A 10057-nucleotide genomic window follows, 5' to 3' on the forward strand; every position below is an offset into this window, starting at 1 on the left:
GTTCATATTAAAAACTCTATATGAAGGCTTTGTTGTAGTAGTCAATATTTCTCATTTCTTCCTCCACAATATACTTGGAATAGAGATAACCAAGCATGGAAAAGTAAACTTTATGACACAGCACAAGATGGACGAGGTTGTGGGATTTTTTCCTTGCTTTTGCGCCTCATACAGCAGCTTTGCCGTTTAACTACTCTGTTGCGCTTATGCTTTCACCGACGCCCTCTGCCCACCGTTATTTCCACCTGGGCCATCCCCGTTTGCAGCACGAAGCCCGGAAAGCCATGAACTGCCGGACACCAGCAACACCCCCCACTCTGTCCCACAGGCCCTCCATGTCAGCTCTCCACGTTCACCCGGCCCACTAGTTACAGGCCGCCCTGAGGGCCAAAAACACGACCACGCCTCTGCGCTGCGGGACGCAGAGACCCAGCCCGACCCTCAGCCACTTCCCCCGTGGGCCCTCAGCCCGGAAGGCAGCACCCAGGCCGCCACAACTCACCGCCCGGCGCCGCCTCCCCCTTCCACAGCAGTCCGGAGGCGCCGGGGCGGAGCTTGGGGCTGGTGCTGCCGCCGCTGTCCTGAGGGGAGTGGGGGCGTCTTTCTTCCCGCCGCCGCCCTGAGGGAAATGGCTGCGCTGGGGGCTCAGAGAACCTCTGCCCCTTTCCCCATCGTTCTCCCGGCCACGAGAGGCCGAAGGGAGGGTAAAGCTGCATGGCGCTTCTGAGGGGGAGGCGATCCGTCAAAGCACGACGCTTGTCTTTGTGCCGAGGTGGGCACTGAGGTGGCAGTGAGTGAAGGTGTCGCAGCTATGCGTTGCGGGTGGAGAGGTGCTGCTCAAAGTAAGGTAGAGCAGTTTGGCTGGCCGTCTTAAACGTCTCCCCGTTGTTAAGTGCTGGGGGGAGGGTTCTTTCTGTCAGAACTTGATTTAATGATTTTTCTGATCTCTTCATGCTCAAATGCATCTTGATATGTAACTGCAAACACACGTATAGATAGCATCTTCCAAATTCGAGGTAAGCTGGGCTAACTAGTTACCAGGTTGTGTTTCTGGACGAAATGGAGTGTCCAAATCATCTACAATACTCTTGTACCTAAGTTAAACCCTTATCAGGAAAAGAATGGGATTTTCCAGGTTTCTTAAGGTATTCCACGTAGTCACAGAAGTTGCATTTCTAAGGATCCCCTTCACAACCAGGACAAACAGACTTAGGGCATTTGTCAGTGAAAAAGGTCCCTTTAATCAGCACCTCGTCATCACTAAAGTTGATTATTCAGTTAGAAATATACATACATTTGCAATGCTTTTGCAACCTATTTTTGCCGGGTTTATAAATCTGCAAAACTGGTTTGCCTTAACACGTACAGAGCTTTAAGAAAGGTTGTACAACTCCAAATGATTTTGTGTGCTAAGGAGCACTGTGATCTTAACAGGCAGAACTTAAACAACCTCATAAATCAGGTTTTCACAGAGGGCTGGCGTGGCATGGCGTGTCAAATGCATTTCTTGGTCTCAAATGTCCAGTAGTACAGATAAATACATTGAAAAGAACTGCACAAGCCAATGGGAAAAAAAGGCATTGTTTTTTTTTAGATGTTAATGCTAGAAAGAGGTCTAAAGTGTCAATAATCACAAAGAGATTGATTTGGATATTATCAAAAGTAACAGGTACATACTTGCATATCATTGCCATATGTATTGTGCTTATGTATATTTATATGAATGTAAAATGACAGAGCGCTGATTGAAGAGAACCAGCTTGGGTGTAGAAATACTCTGACAAAGCCAGAACAAGTATCGAAATTAAGAAATTAGTCTCAGCTGTTATGTTTGATCCTAAATAGGAAGAAAATAACACTTCATATGCCTTTTATCTGTCATGCTTTTTGAGAACGCCCAAGCCTCAACCGCAGTGCTTTTGTAGGCAGAGAGGACCTCTCCAAGCATCCACCGGAGGGCAGCAGATCCCGAACCTTTCATGGTATAAGGCGGTTCAAAAGGAGGGGAAAAAAAGAGAAAGAAAGAAACCTTAGCCTTCGGTTCGTCGCATTGATGCCCTATTTTTCATAGAATATCGTGTACAAAGCAGACATCATGGTGAAATCCATGCAGCGTTATATTTTCCTGGCTTCTGCACATCACTACTCCAGGTCTGGGATACAGATAGCTGAAGGGATGCTGTTAAGATACTGCTGAGTCATCTTCAGCTGATGGAACAAGCACTGTTTGAGCCCTTACCCTATCAAGTGATGCTCAGTGTTTACCAGATCAGCTGAGACAGTCAAGAACAAAGGAGCTTTGAAAGTCTCGTCTGCCCCAGCGGGCTCTGACATTTAATCTCTTGCAGGACACCTGATTATGTAATTCCTGTTGGTAAAACAGAATGTTATGAGTACATGAGTTAATAGGATCCACTGCAGTTTAACTAGCATGGCAAACGCAGTGTTGTCTGCTCTTTTAGTTATAGTTCTGTGGCACCTGTTGCAGTAGTTTTGGTCTAAATTTCAACTGAAGTAATACAAAAAACATACACAGGCCCAACTTAGACAACAATCAAAGTCCACTGTGGTGATGGACCACTGTGAAAATTGTAGTGAATTTTCTACCAGTAATGCTCAGTATCCTTGTATTCAAGTTCTTCCCCAAAATTGACAATTTCTTTAATGACCTTTTGTGCTTTAAGGACTCACTTTGATTATCAGTCAATCAGAAGTTCTTGAAGGAGGCCTGTCTCAACACTGTTAGAGAAACTGACTGAGCAGTTCTACCTTGCCCCAATGTGAAGGGCCAAAAGTTGTGTTTCAAGATTGCTAACTTAAAAAAGATTTTCCAGATGGCACAGCAGGGAAAACAGGAACACTGAAGTCTGAGCCTAATGATTAAAAACATTTAACTCAAGTCTTTTGAATTCAGCATTCAACAGTTCTCATAAAATTAAATCAGTCCTGAATCCCAGGACTCAGCTAAAGTAATAAATGTAGGCATTTACCTATCATGCTTTAAAGTAATATTTATTTCCATATTTAAATCAAGTAATTTTACTAGAACCTGCGTTAATTTTTTCTGTTTTTTTCTAAGCCCCCCAAGTATCTCATACTGACTTTCAATTCAGAAGCATCTCACACATTTTGTAAGTGCACAGTAATGTGTCTGGAATTTTTGATGAGGGTCATTCGTGCCTGGTCTAACTGCTTAACACATTCTCATTCATTAGAAGTAAGAATTAATGCATTTTTAGGCTAATTTATTTTTGTATAACCCAGCTTCATCTTATTTGTGAAGTAGGAATGGTAGTCAGGAATTTATACACTTCAGATTAGTGAGAAGCAGTTCGTTCAAAGAGGAGGAAATTATTTGGCAGAACTTGAATGCACAAATCACACTATTAAAAGCCCATAGAAAATCAGCCTGGCTTCAACTGTGTTTTGTGCATTGGAGTTTTCTACCCTAGCTGCAGTAATGAACCTGTATTTTGGTCAAATCAAAGTAGAGATGAAAACCATTGAATTTAGATCAGCTTTCCCTTGGAATACAGCCAGTGCTTTCCAAAGTGGTATTATGCAAGCCATAAAAATAAAACCTTACACGTGGCAGTTCTAAAGGCACATATGTGTTGCCATTTCCTTTTTATAATAATTTAGAACCCCAACGATTTTTTTGTCAAGATGCAAAAGAATTACTGATGGGGCATTTAAGTCTTTGAAAGAGTCTTGCTTACTAACAAGAAATGGATGAAAGCCTGTTTGTCTGATTACAAAAGCAACTGGACAGCAGATGAGAGAATCCCTTTGCTCACAGTTCCTCTTGTTAGTATCCTCTGTTCCTTTTCTTGCTCAAAAGCTATTCTGGGCTAACAATTCTGCTTTTCAAGCAGAAGCACAGAAATATGTGCTGATGTCTGCAGCAGTTCTGTGTCCTGTTAGGCAGGACACACACACCTCATAGCTGTGAGTAATTCAGAGTCTCCCAGGAAGGAGAGTCCATCCTTACCTATTGCCATGCTGCTGTGTCACAGTGTGCAGTGTTGTGCCTGTGTTCAAGAAAAATAGTATGAAACTTGTCTTTTACAAATATTTATTAAAGGGACTTTCTGAGAAATTAGTGTGCCATTTTAAATATAATGTGTGCTAAGAGAGATGAAAAATTACAACCCAGGTATCTTGCAGGCCTAACTTTATTCCTAAAAGTTGAGTCCAGCCAGCATCTAGACTGGGGAGGAAGATGTGGTTATCTGACTGCTCTCACACTGTGTGGCTAACACTGAATTGCATCAGGGGAGTCCAGGAAGCTGGAAATGCTTCAGTGAGAATTTCCTATATTACACACAGTATTAAAACAAATGCATTCCCAGTCATTTGGGGTGAGCTGTGTGACTCATGTCTAACTACATTTTTTTATGATTAAACATCCCAAATATGCGCCAAGGAACTCCTCATATCAGGCTGTGCTGTAGACATTTATTATTTACTTTGATTCTCATTCAAAAATGATGACTTTTCTCTGCCTGGTAGGCTGCACTGTAACAATTTGCTTATCAGATATTAGCTTCTGTATATGCTTGGCAGCATTATTAAAAAGGCATCATAGCCAATTAGTTTGATCCTGGAGTTGAGATTATCCTGGCTTTATTGCCTCTAAAGATGGAATCTTAGCAGGTGCTGAGAGCACTCCGATTTTAAATGACCTCATACATTTTGTATATCTCAAAGAAAACTGAATGCAGCTGCAAAGTGAAGCAGATGGTAGATAACTCCAGCATTTCTTACCGGTATCCATAAACAACTTAATATCCATTTATTTGGATATTGCTCTTACTGACAAGGCTGATTTTAAATGGTGTCTCTCTATCTTTGACTTCTTCATAAAATTGGGTATTTTTACACTGTGAAGTTTTGTGGACAAAATTGGCTTTTTTTCCCTGTGCTATCAAGCCATTAATAATGAAGATGGCAATGACAATGGAAGATTCCAGAGGTGCCTTCTTTGTATTTAAATCTGGGTAGAGATACTTTGGTATAACGGACTGTTTTGTCTTATTTTTCGCGTGTTCTCTAGAAAACAGAAGGCAAATTGCTGTTTGAGATGTAGTAGTAGCATGATTTATAATGGGTTCTTCAAGCTACCAGAAAGTGATTCTGTGACATTTTTACTTGGAGGGGCTACCCATTGTCATAACTGATGTTTGCACTTTCTGGAGGGATATGGGGAATAAATATTTCAAGTAAATCACTGATCCACCTCGAACTACACATTAGTAAAGAAGACTGAAGGGAATGAATAAAAAAGGTCCAGAATGAAAGTGCACTGAAAGAAAAATAAATTGCCTTTGATCTTCTGCTCTAACAACTTCCCTGAGCGTCTGTCTGCAAGGTGCACAGCAGATCCTGCAGTGTTGTAAAGGCAGGTTATATTGTTATACGGGATAGAGCATATACTGGTTGAATCCAAATTGGGCCTTTCAAAATGATGCTAATTAAAGAAACCTTACAACCAAAATTGTTTAAGCTGCTCAGGTCCATTTTGGTAGCACCAAACTGGGGAGCAATGTCACACATAAAGTAGACTGCAGTTCTGAGGGAGCAGCAGCTTCTGGTGAAAAATTGCCTGGGGACTAATCAACAACAGGAGATTATTGCATGGGGTTGACACTCTTGAGCTGCCTCAGTTGAAATCAAGGCTGCATGTCTGTGGTTTAACAAGTAAAGCAACAGTGATTAAAAAAAAAAAACAACGAAGTAAGTAGTTTTCTACTAGAGGACTTCTGATTTCTAATGTGTTAACTTCCACAGCAAGCAAAAGTTGTCTCCTGACAAGTGCTGAGCTGACTAGAAATCCAAGAATTGCAAGAGTGCTGAATAAACAGAAGCTGGCATTGATGAAATACTAGGTGTAAATTTCTTTCACCTCTATGCAAAATGAGTGAAATGCAAAAAAATAAGATAGTGTAAAGGACAGAAAGACCTAGGACTCCTGGGAGAAACCAGGATCTCCATAAGAAATCACAGAAGTGTATTTCCTGTATTTTCTGCAAAAAAATATGAGATGTGGAGTTTCAAGTGCTGGATTCTTAATTGCATTTTTTATGACTTGCAGTTGCAATACTAGAACTGTACCGTGGAGTCAAAGCATTTGTAAATAGCAGGAGTGAATGATATTTGAATCCCAAAGCACTGATTTGTTGTTGTTGTTGTTGTTGTTGTTAGTAGCATTCTGGCAGCCACACATCAATTATTAGTAATGCATCATTAAGTGTCATGTGTCAGCTATTAATGCCTGTGGGGCTGCTAGAGCCAACAAACACTTATTTTGTGGTGAAAGCTCTTGGGAGACAAATACTCCTCTTTAGTTGCTCTGTCTATTTGGAGTCCATGTACAAGTTTTCTTGGAAAGTCTCAAACAAAGACTTCACAATTAGTCAATAAGAGTAAGATGCAAGGATCACCAGGAGTCATGAATGCAGTCCCACTTAAATGAAGCACAGAGTAATCCTTACTCTTCAGCATTGAAAAAACAGGTGGTGACTGGAAAATATCCTGCTTAGAAAAGCATTGCTTGTGCCACTTTATGCTGTATATTGGGGTGGGGTGGGGGGTTATTTCCTTTCCCTATTGCTGTTACTCAGGATCTCTGTGATCATAACATTCTGGTTTCTTTATTCAAGCTTTGTATTTCCAAACACTTAGAAAATTTTTTATTTCCCCCAAGAGAAATATGATCTTTTCTAACTAGGCCTTCAGCGTGTTTAGCACAGGCTTTGTTCTGAATGCAAATTGGGAACCAACTTCTGTGTAATCACCCGTTTCCCATCTTCTAATGAAGGCTTATTCCAGTTAACCTCAGCATGGCTTTAAGCACTGATACCTGTTCTACGTTTTAACACTGAGTACCACTTTGACCCAGTCTTCTGACAGGTTTTCTGTGGAACATCTCTGTCTCCCTTTTCAAAGTGAGTTTTTCTGACTGGGATTATTGTTTTAGGATTATATCTGTATTTTCTACTCCACCCATGTGTAGCTTACTCATCATCTTGCTGTGTTTGGAAGTCCACCAACAGCCTTCATTCAGCAGAGCATGTGAACAGAATCATTATTCAGGAAAACACTTAAGTTTTTCAGTTGTGTTTGTACAAGTCAGTGAGGAGCACATCATCACCTGGTCCAGTTCCTGTCCTTGTGAAGAGCAAGAACTAAGCACAACTACCAATTTATCTCTGTAATTCTCTCTCTCCTTCCTCTTAACACTCCCCCTCCCTCAGTTGTGGACAGTATTTCAACAACTCTATGGCTTGAACACAAGACAGCTGTCTGAATCTGGTAGTTTCCATCAAGCCTCCCCTTGTAAAATGTCATACTCTGGTTATTGCTAGTAGTTTGGAACAGATAGCCAGAGGGGAAATGTAGCAGTCAATTAAAATTCACTGTAGCACTATTCTTGGTTACCATTAGAATCACAAAAAGTGCAGCCAATATTTCTCTCTCAAAAATACTAATTTTTTTTTTCTGTGATGCCCTATATACATGCTGTACAAAGAAATGCCTGTTGATCTGGCATGAGGATCCAGTTGACATTTAAGTGCTGTCAATTAAAATCAGCAGAGGCTATGTAGAGAAGGTCTTTGCAGACAATAGATCTCTATATATATATCCATTGCTGCAAAGTGAGCTCATGCTTGCAGCCCTACATACTGTACATTTCTGGGGGGATTTTAAGGCTGCCTTCACATTAATGAGCAAAAATATTAATATGCTGCTGTCACTTTGCAGTCACTCCCTTCAAGGTAGATGCAGAAAATATGTAGCAGCACAGTACAGAGAACGGGAAAGAATGTGCTCTCATCTCAAATGTCCTGTGTTTTGCAGGATGGATGATTTACAGTGGTGTTCTTGAAATACCCTATGATCCTGATGCTTTTTTGCTGAAGTACATACAGCCAAGGATGCATCGCCTTGTCTGAGCAACTGTAGTGGAGCTCAAGAGCCAGCTTGTCAGGGTTTTGGAGAGGATATGAAATGGGAGATCCTAAGACTCTCAATTTTATCATTATCAACAGCTTTGAGATACTCCTGTCTTAAGCACAAAATAAGTTGATAGTCCTGTCCACTTGAAACTGAATTAAACTTTTATGATGATCATAGTCCTCTGATAAATTAAGAAGTTCTTTGCTAGCTTCTTACTGTCCAAAGCTGTCTGGAAGGAGCAGGGGTCTTGCCTGAGCTAGAGACAGAGAATTTGGGCAGGTCCCTCCAGTGCAGGCAGAGCTGTGACTGCCCACAGGTCCAGCAGAGGGAAGTGTTGGCCTAAAATACCCTTTGAGAGCCTTTTGTGTGATGAACTGCAAGAGCCACGTTATTGCACCAAGAAATCAATGATCTGGAGCGTATGTAACATGTGATTTATGAAGTCCCAGAAGGAGACAAAGAAGCTTTATAAAATGCCAAGAAAGAGCAAGTGTGATAATAATCAGGATGTGGCAGGGGCTGAAATTGCAATTCTATAGAGAACTATGAAACTTACATATTTTTTATTTTCTTTAGGAGAATAAATGGCATTTTAGAGGTTAAAGGGTTGTGGTTCATGCTTCAGTTAGCAATAAAGCTGTAGCCTTTCATATCAAAAGATAGGATCTTGAGAAACAGACGATCACATGGTAGTTGTCATAGGGTGCTTCACTCAAAGAACTGGCTCAGCTTCAGGTAACTGCTACCACTGCAATTGTGATCAAGATACTGTTGCTACTGCAACTTCAAGCACTACTAGAGGTTAAAAGTCAAGTATAATAATCTCTCTGATATTAAAAAGAATGGAATAATAAAGTCAAATTTTGACTGTAAATATTACCCTCTTAAATCTACAGGATTCATGAAATGTCCCAAAATCATGAAAGCCAAAATGCTCAGGACACCCATTAGCTACACTGAGCATGATACTGAAAACTGTTACTTCTTTTAAGGTTCTGAGCTGGTTATGTAATCTCTAAGTATCAAGTTAAAAAAGATCAGGGGATGGAATGTTGTGTGAAATGAAACTTGCCCTTCCCTGGGTTGTCAAGATGTGGTTTTTCAGTTTCTCATAGATGGCTGTGACAAACAATTAGAAAGGGTGTTAAAGCTTGAAGAACATTTTATGGATAATGGTGCTTGAAAAAGGCTGGAAGAAATGAATTCTAAAATAATTGCACTAAAATAATCCTAAATAAGAATTTGATCTGCAGGGTACAAAGTCAGGAGCTGCACAGCTAAAAACGGTGTAGGCAGTTAACAAAATATTCCGTTTGCTCAGATCTCATTGCCTGGGGATTTGTCGGGTGTGATTGGTGAGTTGAGTGTTCCCCTTGTGCTTCCCCAGGAGCTACTCAGTAGCAAAGTAAGAACCAAACCTAGAAGGTTGGGTTGCAATCTTTTGCTCAAGCAATTATGAGCTTTCTGATCATTAACTTTGGTGTTCTGACTTACTGCCAAACTTCAGTACAAATATTTCTTGGTTTTACAATGTCTCTTCCTAGCCTGTTGCTGACAGAAAATGGGGCAGATCCTGTATACAGACTTCTCATTTTTGAGTTAGTAGAAAGAAAGACTATAGAGTAAGATGTACTTTTATCTTGCTCACAGAAAGGGGAGATAGTTCCGGTAATGTAGAATCGATTAATTCATTCCTCAGGAAAGCCCTAATAGAGCAGAAGATTTGTCTCGATGGTGGAAGTCAAGACCCAGTCAGCTGAAGAGGTGGCAGGTCATGGGACAGAAGGAAATTGGTCTCCTGGGAAGATTGCTGGCCGGCTGTCCACTTTTGGCCAAACTTTGTCAAGGACTTCGGGAGCAGTAGCTGCAGGCAGGGCCATGCTGTTGTCACATCTGTGATGGCAGTAGCAGCTTCTCAGAGATTAGATCACTATCAAAGGACATCACAGAGTAGATCATAACAAAGCTGCACACAGGTAGAAACTATCTGCTTAAAACAAATACAAAACAAACAAATTCTCTGCTAGGCTACCACTGTGGCTGCAAACTAAGACATACATGTGGGCATTAGTGTTTCTATGTGTTTGGATTAAAAAGC

The 10057-nt window shown here is 40.9% G+C and overlaps 1 long non-coding RNA gene across 2 annotated transcripts; it reads left to right on the plus strand.

Moving 5' to 3' along the window:
- The first annotated feature begins 669 nt into the window (after positions 1 to 669).
- LOC133226151 (uncharacterized) lies at positions 670 to 8638 on the plus strand. 2 transcript variants are annotated; one of them, XR_009729422.1, is made up of 3 exons: positions 670 to 772; positions 3643 to 5287; positions 7861 to 8638. It is a non-coding gene; the product is annotated as an uncharacterized LOC133226151 (long non-coding RNA). The 2 variants fall into 2 exon arrangements; XR_009729421.1 differs by lacking the exon at positions 7861 to 8638 and having other exon boundaries at positions 3643 to 5483.
- The last annotated feature ends 1419 nt before the right edge of the window (positions 8639 to 10057 follow it).

Source organism: Neopsephotus bourkii, unplaced genomic scaffold (genome assembly GCF_033783945.1).
Source record: "Neopsephotus bourkii isolate Nb327-2 ecotype Australia unplaced genomic scaffold, CSIRO-AGI_Nbou_v1 NB_1768, whole genome shotgun sequence".
NCBI classification, from domain to species: domain Eukaryota; kingdom Metazoa; phylum Chordata; class Aves; order Psittaciformes; family Psittacidae; genus Neopsephotus; species Neopsephotus bourkii.